The sequence below is a fragment of the Odocoileus virginianus genome, unplaced genomic scaffold (assembly GCF_023699985.2).
Source record: "Odocoileus virginianus isolate 20LAN1187 ecotype Illinois unplaced genomic scaffold, Ovbor_1.2 Unplaced_Scaffold_6, whole genome shotgun sequence".
NCBI lineage: Eukaryota > Metazoa > Chordata > Mammalia > Artiodactyla > Cervidae > Odocoileus > Odocoileus virginianus.
In genome coordinates this window covers 3026111-3039759 of record NW_027224268.1, presented here as the reverse complement: position 1 = coordinate 3039759, position 13649 = coordinate 3026111, and positions in this window count along the sequence as shown.

Here is a 13649-nt window from a genome sequence, read left to right as displayed (position 1 = left end):
TGTAAAAAAAAAATACACCTACCTAGGGCATGGTTAGAGTTAAGACCTGTGCTAAAAATAACCTCTGGGCAGCCAAAACTAGTGATCACAAAGTTCCTGCCCTGAAGTTCAGCTGATCTCTTCTCATGGGAGGTTCTAAAGGCCAAGATATTTCTAAATTATCTGCTTTCCTCAGTTATGTCCTTGAACAACTTTGTACAAAGATGGCATGGAGCTTATCACCAGTTTTAGTGACTTGGGTATCTGATCAAGTAGGCAACTTGGGTACCTCCTGACCTCGTCAGTGAAAATTTAGCTGGTTTTTTGCAAGCGCAAGCAGAACAGGTGGTCACTGGCATTCATATGACTAATCCTTTTTTTTTCCCTGTTTGACTGCAATGCCCGGCATGTGGGATCTTAGTTCCCCGACCAGGGATTGAACCCACGCCCTTGGCAGTGGAAGTGCAGAGTCCTAAACACAAGAACACCAGGGAGTTCCCAGGATGACTATTCCAAATGCCATTGTTTGTGAAGGTTGTTCCACAAGTGTGGCGGGTTGTCCTAGGACTTTGTCAAGTCCAATCAAACAGCATTCATATAAACAGGGTTGCTCCAAAATATCAATAGTGCTGAAGCGACTTAGCAACAGCAGCAGCTGAGGCTGAAAAGCCTCAATTAAAAGCAACCATGTCCACAAAAGCCAAAGGGAAGAACCATTTGGGGGATGTTTAACTATATAGATCAATTGCTCTCTATCACTGGGCATGGTTTTGCCTTCCAGGGATATTTGGCGTTATCTGGAAACATCATTTTTGTTTGTTACAATTTCACAATGGGATGGGGGCTGCTCCTGGCATCTAATGGGTATAGGCCAGGCATGCTGCTAAACCTCCTACAATGCACCAGACAGCCCCCTCTCAACAAAGAGTGATCCAGCTCCCAATGTTATGGTGCCAAGCTGGGAGAAGACCTGCCCTAAGATCTCTTCTGTTGTGGCTCTTGGAGCCGCTGGTTTTGCCACCATCACATGGCTTTGTGCTTTTGCTCTTCCCCTTCATGTCTGCCCTTGTACGGCCAACCCAGTTTGGACTGTCTAGACCTGATACAGCTTTGGCATAGCAATAGGGCGGCTGTGAGGAAGGAACCTTGGCCCAGAACCCAGCCCCTAGAATAGATCAACACTGGGGAACAGGCCGGTTAACATCAAAGGTTCAGCCAGGCTTGGGGGAGACAAGCCACAGTCACAATTCAAGCTGACAGTCAGCACAAATGACCCTGCAAAAGACATTTTGTCCTGCCAGCTGTGGGAACAGAGTGACTGGGAATCTGGGGCAGTAGAGACTTTTACTGTAAAATCAGGCCGTTTCTGTAAAGTCAGGCAATAGGGAAGATGGCTCCAGCTAGCAAGCTGGGGACTGGGCAAGATCCTGGGGTGAGGCACCTTGCCAGATTGAGCCAGAACCCCAGGGAGAAGAGTGAACCCAGGTACTGTGCAAGCCAGCTGAGGGAGGATTTGAGACGGAGACTACAGCGCAACTATGATGCAGGGCAGGTGGGAGGTTTGGGCTCGGTTCAGAGAAAGAATGACGGGTGTTCACTACCAGAGTGGGAACGCCATGAGGGAGGGCAGGTGGGGATGTGGAAAGTGCTGCCAGGCCCAGGGGTGAGCAGCGGGACACTGTAGCCGAGGCCTGAAAAATAGGAGTACTGACTCCATAGCAAAGAGCATGTCTCCTTTGCCCAGTGCCACACACGCATGTGCAGGCATGCCTGGACACACTCACATCCACTACACACATGTGCACGGCACTGCCCATCTCCAACACCATGGTAGGGGCTGTTGAGACAGTTCTTGCCTGCACAGAGGAGTGGTCTGCTTCATGCTGAAACAAAAGTTGCTTCCTGAATAGAGCACAAGTAAACCAGTTGAAACCAACCATGTAATTAATTATTTGTTTGTATTTTTCTGTGGTAAATAGCATTGACTTCATTTAAAAATTATATTTCTCTATAAAGAATCTGCCTGCCAATGCAGGAGACCAACAGACATGGGTTGAATCCCGGATTCAACCTGGAGGAGGGCATGGCGCCTCACTCCAGTATTCTTGCCTGGAGAATTCCCATGGACAGAGGAGCCTGGCAGGCTACAATCCATGGGGTCGCAAAGAGTCAGACACAACTGAGTGACTGAGTACGCATAACATTTTAAACATAACATATTCCTTACAGAAGATCTGGAACCTACAAAAGAATAAAAAGACAAGGAAAATATCTGCATTTTCATGATACATCTACTATAACTCTATTAATGCTTCTATTAATATTCTTTTAGTCTGTTTTTTCATTGTGAAGATTCTATTCCTTTTCAGAGAAAATATTTTTCTCTCTGTAGCTTTGTATCCTAACATTAGGATAAAATGATTTCCCTTGCTTTTGCAAACTCTATGTGATTATTTTTTGTGACACTTCTGGTTTCATTTGATCATAAAGCCAACCCATGCTCACTGTCAAAAAATTGGGAAATACAGAAAAATTGAAAAATATTTATATAATCTGTAATTCCACATTCCAGGGATAATCACTCTTGAGATGATGGTGGGTTTTTCCTGATCTTTTTTTGCTTTAATGGCATCATTTATTCCAATGGTCGTTAACTAATATTCACCTTATAAGCTGTTTGATATTTACTAACATTTTAGGCAAATATCATCTCCCTGAATTTTTCCATGGCCAGGCCCTTGTCTCATTTGAATCTGTAAGAAAATGCCTGCCAATGCAGGAGTCGCAAGAGACACAGTGTTGATCCCTGGCTCAGGAAGATCCCCTGGAGAAGGAAATGGCAACCCACTCCAGTATTCTTGGCTGGGAAATCCCATGGACAGAGGAGTCTGGTGAGCTACAGTCCACTGGGTCTCAAAGAGGCGGATATAACTGAGCAACTGAACAACCATGACAAAGTGCATTGTCAGCTTGGAATTTTATGTCGCTTTGGACTCCTCCGGGTGATAAGCCACCTACCCAGGAAGTAGTGAATAGGGAAGCCTGCCTTTCCTGTTCATCACTGCTTTTGCAGATAATATTTTTTCGCACTCTTCTTAGTGGAAATATTTTGTGATATATTACATTTGGTGGCATGGATAAAACTATTCAAAATACTGAGAATCCAGGGCTCAAATCCGATTAGGGGTTTTGGTGATCCTTGTTTTGCATAATCCAAACCTTACTTTCTACATGCAAATCCATGTACAAACAAGAATTTTTGCTCCAGCAAATCTGAGGTTTTGGCCTCTAAAACTGCTAGTAATGGAGATATTTAACGATAACACAATGTGTTGGTAGAAAAAATCAAAGTCAGAAGGCCAGAGTTTGACTTGACTTTGGGTACACAACCTTGGAAACTTAGCAAATTGTTTATCTTCCCTGAGCCTCAGGTTTCTTCTCTGTAAGATGGGGCTACTAGCTACTGCACAGAGGATTAACTGGAACAACAAACACAAACAACAGTGTCTGGCAGAGGAACCCCTTTATTAGATGTTGGCAGTGAGTCAAGCAAACTGCTACATCAGAGGCTGGCAACCTATAGTTCAAGGACTGAGTCTGGCATATTGCTAGTTTTTATAAATAAAGTCTTATTGAAACACAACCAACCCCATTCACTCACGTATTGTCTATAGCTTTTGTGCTGTGCTCCAAGAGTTGAATAGTTGTCAACTCTTAGGACAATAGCTGTAGGACCCAAGATGCCTAAAATATTTACTACCTGGTTCTTTACAAAAAAATTCTTCCAGCCCCTGTGTTAAGTACATGTGTGTGCTCAGTCGCTTCAATCGTGTCCGATTCTGTGACTCCATGGACTGTAGCCTGTCAGGCTCCTCTGTCCATGGAATTCTTCAGGCAAGAATACTGGAGTGGGTAGCCATTTCCTTCTCCAGGGGATCTTCCCAAGCCAGGAATTGAACCCATGTCTCTTACGTCTCCTGCATTGGCAGGTGGGTTCTTTACCACTAGCGCCACCTGGGAAGTCCCACTCCGTGTTAAGTGCCTCCCCCAAAGCCAGGAAGTGGATTCTGTTGTCTTACTGTTTCACAGGTGAGGAAACTAAAACATAAAGAGGCTAAGGACCATCCCAATAACAACAGCTCTTATGGAGTCAGATCTTAATCCCAAGTCTGTCTGAATTTGAAGCTTGTGAGCTGAGTAAGTTCGCTATAATGCCTCTTCAAAAGAAAACTGAGTTAGATCTGAACTCTTGTAATCTTGACTTCTACTTCTGTCATAAAACCACCCTTTCAACCTCCGATAATGGTTGGGCGTTGAAAACAGGCATCGATGCCTTTCACATTGATCCCAGCATGCTGTAGCCTGATGTTCAGTTACAAGAAGGAATAACAAAAACTGCCTCTCTATGAGGGATCCTTTGGGTCAGGATGAGCCATTTGAAGGAACTTAGGGAAATGGGGCGCTGAGGACTTTTGAAGAGCAGGGCTTGTGGTTTTATATCCCAGTCCCTCTTGATAATTTCCAATATGTCAGTGAAAAGGGCAACACAGAGTAAATGTGCTGCTATGTGGAGAGAATACCGAAACCATTCAGAGAATTGGGACCTGATAGATTTGCTAGCTACTAATTCGTGATGACCTATGACCACTCTCAGCTTCAGGAGGTTACAAAGTAACTTGAAGCCCTATATACTTCTAAGGAACTGATAGAGGAAGCAAGACAGTGGGGAAAACGTATTTTATATAGGTAGGTATCATCAAATGGACAAATAACACATTGTAGGGAAAATTAACCAGCAATGTGAGAGTCCATAAAACACAGAAGCTAAGTCCTATACAATTGAAAAAAGTACATCAAATACAAGATATCAAAACAGAAATGTCACTGGTAAACAAAATTGGCCTTTGCTGCTGAAACACACAAAACAGGTGGTTCTTGGGAATTCCTTGGTGTCCAGTGGCTAAGACTCTACACTCCCAATGCAGGGGACATGGGTTTGATCCCTGGTTGGGGAACTAAGATTCTTAATGCCAAGGCACAGCCAAAAAACAGTACTTTTCTATATGCTGTTTATATACAGTTGAACGGTTCAGTGGCTAATTGAATGTAACTTTAAAGTGCAGGTTCTCAGTCACATTAGCCTCGTCCCAATGTTCAGTAGCCACAAGTGGCTAGCAGCTACCATATTGACATATTAACAGCAAGGCATAGACCTTTTGTCATCACAGCAGGAAGTTCTGTTAGCACTGTTTGAGGGCTATGGTTATTAAGGTTGAGAGGTGGGCCTAGAAGATCATGAACCCTTTGAGAAACTAATAAAAGTCATGGGCCCTTTGCTAAGAAAATGTGAAAACACATATCCACGTGCTATTTTATATGTAAATTCAGGGTTGGTGTTTATGGCTTCCTAAAGCCTATTCCTAGGTCATTGAGGGATTCATGAATTAAAGTTAAGAAATCCCTGAAGCCTTTTAAATATTTTTGTTTCTGGCTCATAATCTTATTCTTCATGCCAAATCCTATCAGATTCCCAGAAATCTAACATTCAAGTGAATGTCACATAGAAAATCCTGCCTCTAATTTTCTTGTTCTCTTCACCAGGATGACTTTCTCTTCTATTCCATGCTGGCCATATGGTCACTTCCTAGAGCTGACTTTTGTCCAGGAGACCATCTATCAACTCTGACGTCTCAAACTCAAATATCTGGCACTTGATTTAAGGACTCCTTTCTTCCAACTCTCTCTCACTCACTCCCAATACTTCTCAGTTCATGAGTTTTATCAAGACTCTAGCCCATTGGCCCCTTCACTTTCTCCCTACCAACCCCCTCTTTGTTTGTTCACCTCCTTCCTATTCAGCTCAGGTAACTTGGAGCAACATGTCAACCACTCTACTACCAAGGTCTTCATTTCCCCTGCCTGTTGACCAGATCTCAGCTCAGCCTCCCATAACCCCACCCTCACTGGGTCCAGCTATCTGCCTTTCCCCAGCTTCACCTGAGCTTCTTCACCTGAGCAGCTTTAGAGAAAAAGCAGAGAATGTCTCAGATTTGCACTACAACTTATTTATGATGTCTCCAGTCAGCTGGGTCTTCAGTGTTGCTGCAACCCTATTGTGTTTCCCTTGTCAAATCTTTTTTCCATTTTCCACATCAACCACTTAAGACAATCTCCAGTTACCATATTATCATAAAGATGTATGTGCATAACAGCAAGAGAGTAGAAATAAGCCATGTCCATTTTAAAGGAACTACTTAAATAACCTCTGATGCCTCTACAAAATGGAATAATCCTGCTTAGCTTAGTAGCTCAGTTATGCCTGATTCTTTGCGATCCCATGGACTATAGCTCGCCAGGGTTCTCTGTCCACGGAATTTCCCAGGAAAGAATACTGGAATGAGTTGCCATTTCCTTCTCCAGGGGATCTTCCCCACCCAGGGATTGAACCTGTGTCTCCTGCATTGCAGGCAGATTCTTTACCTGTTGAGCCATAAAATGGAATATTGTGTACCTATTAAGAAAATGGAAAGGTCTTCAGGATATGTTGTTTTAAGTAAAATAAAGTGAAGGTTCAGATTAGTGTTGTTCAGTTCCTTTCTTCTCATCGGTACATTATGTGTAGTAACAAATTACAGTAAGTCCCCTACATATGAACAAGTTCCATTCTGAGAGTGTGTTCATAAGTCCAACAAAGTTAGCCTAGGTACCCAGCTAACACATAGTTACTATATGCCAACTATAATGGGCTTATAATACTTTTCACACAAATAATACAAAAAAAAACACAAAAAATTAAACATTTTAGTCATACATTACAGTACCTTGAAAAGCACAGTAGTACAGTAAAATAGCTTGCATCGAGTAAAAAAGCAAGAAGTTACTAACTAGAGGAGGGAAAGAAGGTAGAAGATGGTAGAGTTGAAGGGTCATCAGCAATAGGAGATGGAGGGCAAACTGCAATGTCACTCACGTCTGATATTGATGGCCCAGGTTCTGGTTCCTTGCTGGAACAAGATACACGTTAGCATCTATGAAAGTTCACAACTTGAATGTTCATGTGTAGGGGACTGTATGACGTCTCAGCAGCTTAACATCATCTCATCCTCTGTCGTCCCCTTCTCCTCCTGCCCTCAATCTTTCCCAGCATCAGGGCCTTTTCAAATGAGCTCAGTTCTTCGCATCAGGTGGCCAAAGTATTGGAGTTTCAGCTTCAGCATCAGTCCTTCCAACGAACACCCAGGACTGATCTCCTTTAGGATGGACTGGTTGGATCTCCTTGCAGTCCAAGGGACTCTCAAGAGTCTTCTCCAACACCACAGTTCAAAAGCATCAAGTGACGGTACAGCAGCATGATTCAGGTATATATGTACACATGTGCACTCGGTTTGGTTCTGTTTGCAGATCAGTTATTAAAGAGTATGAAGTGGAGTAGCCTCAGCTAAAGAGTAGGTTTTTTCTGATTCTCCATTTTCAATATTGTAGTGGATGTGCCTTCATACAGACTATATTATTTATTCCCCCCACCAACCATACCATTTGGTCACCTTCAGTTTCTTTTCAAACGCTGTGGTTTCTCTTCTCTTTTGTAAATGAGTGTATTTTATTTGTATCATTTTAGACTCCAGCTATAAGTAGTATAATATGATAAAAGTTGTTCTGTAATTTACTGCACTGACGTTTATCAGGTCTAGGTCCATCCGTGTTTCTGCAAATGGCATTATTTCATTCTTTTCTATGGTGGAGTGATATTCCATTCTACATACGCACTACATCTCTTTTCCATTCATCTGTTCAGTGGCACATTCATGACTTTCATATCATTGCTCTTGCAAATAGTACTGTAATGAAGGTTGGGATGCATGTGTCTTTACCAGTTGTGGTTTTCTGAGGATATATGCTCAGGAGTGGGACTAAGGGATCACAAGGTAACTCTATGTGTAGTATTTCAAGAAACTTCCATTCTGTGTTCCTTAGCGCCTGTTACTCATTTCCAGTACAGAGTGGGAGTCTTCCATTATCCCCAGCCTTGTCCTACATTTTTTCTTATTATAATTTTACACAATAGCTCTTCTGACTGGGGCCAGTTGACACTTAATGAAGTTGTGGTATTTTGGGTTTGTTTGTTTGTTTGTTCACTTATTTGTTTTTAATGAAGGATAAGAGCCTTACAACATTGGTTTGATTTCTGCCATCAGCAGCATGAATTAACCATAGGTGTACATATGTCCCCTCCTTCTTGAACCTCCCTCCCACCTCCCACCCATTCCCACCCCTCTAGGTTATTACAGAGCCCCAGTTTGAGTTCCCTGAGTCATATAGCAAATTTCCACTGGCTATCTATTTTACATATGGTAGACACTTGATGGAGTTTTGATATGCATTCCTCTAATAATGAGCAATGAGGATCATCTCCTGAGCATTTGTTTAAAAAATAAATAAATAAAGCAGGAACAAAAAAAGACCTCCCACACGATTTATATCTTTGATTGACTTCTGGAAGATCCGCCCTACTTTGGAATCTTTCATGGCACCCTTCTGCAGTGTATTTCTGGAAGGCAGGTGATTTTTAGAGCCCCACGGGCTTTTTGAATAGCAAGCACCCAGAAGGTCCTGGTTTAAAATGTAGTTACAGGAAGTGTCCACAAGGAAGCGGCATTTCCTACAGCCCCCCTCTGTCTAGTTGGGAAAGGATGTTAGTGGCTCAGTCATGTCGACTCTGTGACCCCATGGACTGTAGCCCACCAGGCTCCTCCGTCCTTGGGATTCTCCAGGCAAGAACACTGGAGTAGGTTGTCATTTCCTTCTCCGGGGGATCTTCCCAACCCAGAGATTGAACCTGGGTCTCCTGCATTGTGGGCAGATTCTTTATCGCCTGAGCCACCAGGGAAGATAGTTGGGAAACCAGATGTCAGGGAAAATTTGTTTCTGGGTTGTGGATTCCACTGTATTGCTCTCAGATGAACACCCAAGGGCTAGGGTCTCATTACTTGCATTTCCAGATTTTATTGGCATCTAGTGAATTTAATATGATGTATTTATTTTGGCCATACAGCAACCTGGTTCAGATATATATGCATACTCATTTGGATTCTGTTTCCAGATCAATTATTAGAAAGTGTGAAGTGGAGTGGCTTCAGCTAAAGAGTAGATTTTTTCTGATTCCCTATTTTCAGTATAATAGTGGGTGTACCTTCATATGGACCTCCTTATTTATCCTCCCTCTCCTGCACAGCCATACCCTTTGGTCACCTTAAATTTCTTTTCTAAGGTTTTGATTTCCCTTCTCCTTGGTAAGTGAGTATATTCATATCGTTTTAGATTCTAGCTGTAAGTGGTATAAGATGATAAATATTTTTCTCTGATTTACCACTTGGAGTTTTATTGGGTGTAGGTCTTTCTATCTTGCTGCACTCGCTCGCTCAGTCGTGTCCGACTCTTTGCGACTCCATGGACTGTAGCCTATCAGGCTCCTCTGTCCATGGGATTTTCCAGGCAAGAGTACTGGAGTGGGTTGCCATTTCCTTCTCCAGGGGAATCTTCCCAACCCAGGGATTGAACCCGGGTCTCCCGCATTGCAGGCAGATGCTTTACCTTCTGAGCCACCAGGGGAGCATTCTTTTGTATGATGGAGTGATATTCCTTTCTATATGGGCACTGCATTTTCTCTTTCCATTCATCTGTGATAGGGCACATTCACGGCTTTCCTGTAGTTGCTGTTGTAAATAGCACTGCAATGAATGTGGGGATGCATTTGTCTTTGTCAGTTATGGTTTTCTGAGGACATATGATCAGGAGTGGGATTGCAAGATGATAGGTAACTCTATGTGTAGTATTTCAAGGACCCCCCATTATGTGTTCTGTAGTGCCTGTTACTAATTTACAGGATGAAGTAGAAGGGTCGCCTTATCCCCAAGCCTTGTCCTGCATTTACTTATATTATACTTTCACATGCTGTCTATTGTAACTGGGACCATTTGACACTTGATGGAGTTTTGAGATGCATTTGTTTAATAACGAGCGATGTGAATCATCTTCTCAACAGAGTTTATTAAAAAAGAGAGCTAAAGAAAAGAAAGCAAGATAGAAGGAACGCCCATTCAATTTATCTCTTTAATTGACTTCTGAAAAATAGGTCCAACTCTGAATTCTTTCTCAGCAACCTTTCACAGTATATTTCATGAGGGCAGGTGATCATTAGAGCCCCATAGGCCTTTGGAATACTATGTGCCCAGAAGGTCCCTTTTTAAAGATGTAGTTATAGGAAGTGTCCACAAGGCAGCAGCATTTCCTACTGCCCCCTCTGTCTAGTTGGGAAACCAGAGGTTAGGGAACGTCTTTTTCCCTGGATGTCAGTTCTAGTGTATTATGCCCCAATAAACACCCAAGGGCCAGGGTCTCATTACTTGCATTTCGATATTTTATTGGCATCTAGTGGTTTTAATATGATGTGTTTATTCTAGCGGTACAGCAGCTTGACTCAGGTATATATGTACACGTGTGTACTCGGTTTGGTTCTGTTTCTAGATCAGTTATTGCAGAGTGTGAAGCGGAGTAGCCTCGGCTAAAGAGTAGGTTTTTTTTCTGATTGTCTATTTTCAGAATAGTAGTGGGTGTACCTTCATAAGGACATCCTTATTTATCCCTCTTCCCCCACACAACCATCCCTTTAGGTCACCTTAAGTTTGTTTTCTAAGGCTATGATTCCTGTTCTCTTTCGTAAGTGAGTATGTGTGTATTGTTTTGGACTCCAGCTATAAGTGGTATCAGAGGATATCTGTTTTTCTCTGTCTGACCTTTCGCACTGAACTTTACTGGGACTAGCTCTCTCTGTGTGGCTGCAAATGGCATTATTTCCGTCTTTTCTATTACTGACTGACGTCCCACTGTATATATGCCCCACATCTTCTTTTGCCATTCATCTGTGAATGAACATGTTCGTGGCTTTCATATCATTGCTCTTGCAAATAGCGCTGCAATGAAGGTTGGGGTGTGTATATCTTTACCAGTTATGATTTTCTGGGGATATATGATCAGGAGTGGGATTGCAAGATCATAAGGGTAACTCTATGTGTAGCATTTCAAGGAACTTCCATACTGTGTTCCGGAATGCCTGTTACCATTTTGCAGTGCCACTGACGAAGTGGGAGGGTTGCCTTTTCCCCAAGCCATATATGGCATTTATTTATATTATACTTTTTTCATGATGGCTATTTGTGAAAATGACTAGGGCCAGTTGACACTCTGTGGACTTTCATGCATTTCTCTAATAACGATATGGATCATCTTCTACTGGGCTTTTGTTTCAAAAAAGAAAGAAAGCTAGCCCATACAATTTACCTCTTTAATTAGCTTCTGGATAATCGGACTTAATTTGAATTCTGGCTTGACCTCTTTCCCTAGTACATTTCTTTTGTATGTGTGTATATGTGTGTTAGTCGCTCAGTTGTGTCCTATTGCTTGGGACCCTGTTAGCCCATCAGACGCCTCTGTCCATGGGATTCCAAAGCAAGAATTCTGGAGTTGCCATTCCCTTCTCCAGGTGATCTTCCCAACCCAGAGATCGAACTGGTGTCTCCTGCATTACAGGCAGATTCTTTACCATCTCAGCCACCAGGGAAGCCCCATTTCGTGAGGGCAGGTGATTTTTTACAGTCCCACAGACCTTTTGAATAAGAAGTGTCCTTAAGGTCATGTTTTAACGATGTAGTTATAGGAAATTTCCACAAGGTGGCAGCATTTCCTACTGCCCCACTTTTGTCTATTTGGGAAACCAGAGGTTAGGCTGGGTTTCCATGGTGCCTCAGATGGTAATTAATCTGCCTGCAATTCTAGAGACCTGGGTTCGATCCCTGGGTTGGGAAGATCCCCTGGAAGTAGGGCAGCTGCAACCCACTCCAGTATTCCTGGCTGGAGAATGCCGGTGGACAGAGAAGCCTGGAGTGCTGCAGTCCATGGGGTCCGAAAGAGTCGGATGCAAGCGAGCACACACAGAGAGGTTAGGGAAAATCGTAATTCTGGGTCGTGGATTACAGTTTATTGCGCCCCGGCAAATATCCAAGGGCTAGGGTCTCATTACTTGCATTTCAATACTTTGTTGGCATCTAGTGGGTTGAATATGATGTGTTTATTTTAGCAGGACAGCAATTTGATGCAGATATACATGTACACATGTGTACTCCTTTGAGTTCTGTTTCTAGATCAGCTATTACAGATTGTGAAATGGAGTAGCCTCACCTCAAGAGTAGGCTTTTTATGATTCTCTATTTTCAATATTGTCGTGGGTGTACCTGCATAAGGACATCCTTGTTTTCCCTCTTTCCCCTCACACCATCCCCTTTGATCCCCTTGAGTTCATGTTCTAAGGCTTTAGTCCCCTTCTCTTTTGTCAATGAGTATGTTTGTACCATTTGAGACTCCAGCTCTAAGTGGTATCATGTGGCCTCTGTCTTTCTCTGCCTGACTCACCGCAATGACTTATCTCATATCTGTGCCCCGCCAGGTTGCTGCAAATGGCATTGATTTATTCTTTTGTATGGCTGACTGATACTCCATTCTGCAGATGCACCACGCCTTCTCTTTATACACATCTGCTGATGGGCGTTTCGGTTTCCTGAACTCTACCCGTCAGTGCAGTAATACCCTCCCCCTTTCCAGGTTTCCTGACATTCCCAGATGCTTTTGGGCATCAAAATCTTTATCCTCCTACTCTGAGTTCAGGACTATTCATTTTCCCTAATCTGAGGTTCTTTTACATATATCGGCGAGTCCTGCTCGGTTTTGGTGTGTGGCCGACCAGACCCAGCAGACGTCTTCTTGCCAGGATAATTTCTCCCTGGGGTGGGGCCTGGTGGGCCTTCAGATCAGGTACAGCCAAGCCTACTTTAGCCCTCCGTGGTTTTTGTTTGTCAATGCTCACGGAAATTCTGGGTTTTGTTAGATCTAAAGGAAACAGAAAACATAATATTGAAAAAAATGCCCTCTAAATTGTCAGACCACAGCAAGAGGTAAATCTCAAGCTTACCTTTAAACATGTCATTTTTTGGAAGTTTTTGTTGTTGTTGAAGTCGTTTATTGCTGAGACAGTTCTATTCACCATATCTCCCCCTTTAAGCCACTCTCCTCTCAGTTCCTCTTTAGTGGGCCTGAAACCCATTCGGTTGGCACCCACTTGCCCTCTGCACTGAAGATGAGAGCTGGGCCCCTCTTGGCCCCCAGCCCTTGGTAACCCACCGTTACAGAAAAGTAGTTGCCTCTTGATCTGAGTCCAGTGAAAAACACAGCCAAGCCAAAGATCAGGAGGACAAATTTATTATTACTTGTTTCAAGGAAGCAGAAAACTGGGCTTCTTTCCCAAAGCAATGTCTCCTGGAATAGCACTTCTGGGAAGTTTTAAGTGAAGGGTACATGCATATTCATGAAGGGGCCTCAGCAAAAGAGAATTCAGCATAGAATTGGGGCAAAGGTTGACAGAGTCCAGGCTTTAGTTGATTGAAGTCAGAAGGGTCAATATCATCATTCCATCTGCTGCCTGGGTGGGGATGTTAGTCCCTGCAGAACTCAGAGACTGGATCAGATTGTGATATGTATCCCTTGAGGAGGAACTAGAAGTCTGGGAGATTGTGGAGAGCAGAGGAACCTGCCAGGCTACAGTCCATGGGGTCAAAAAGAGT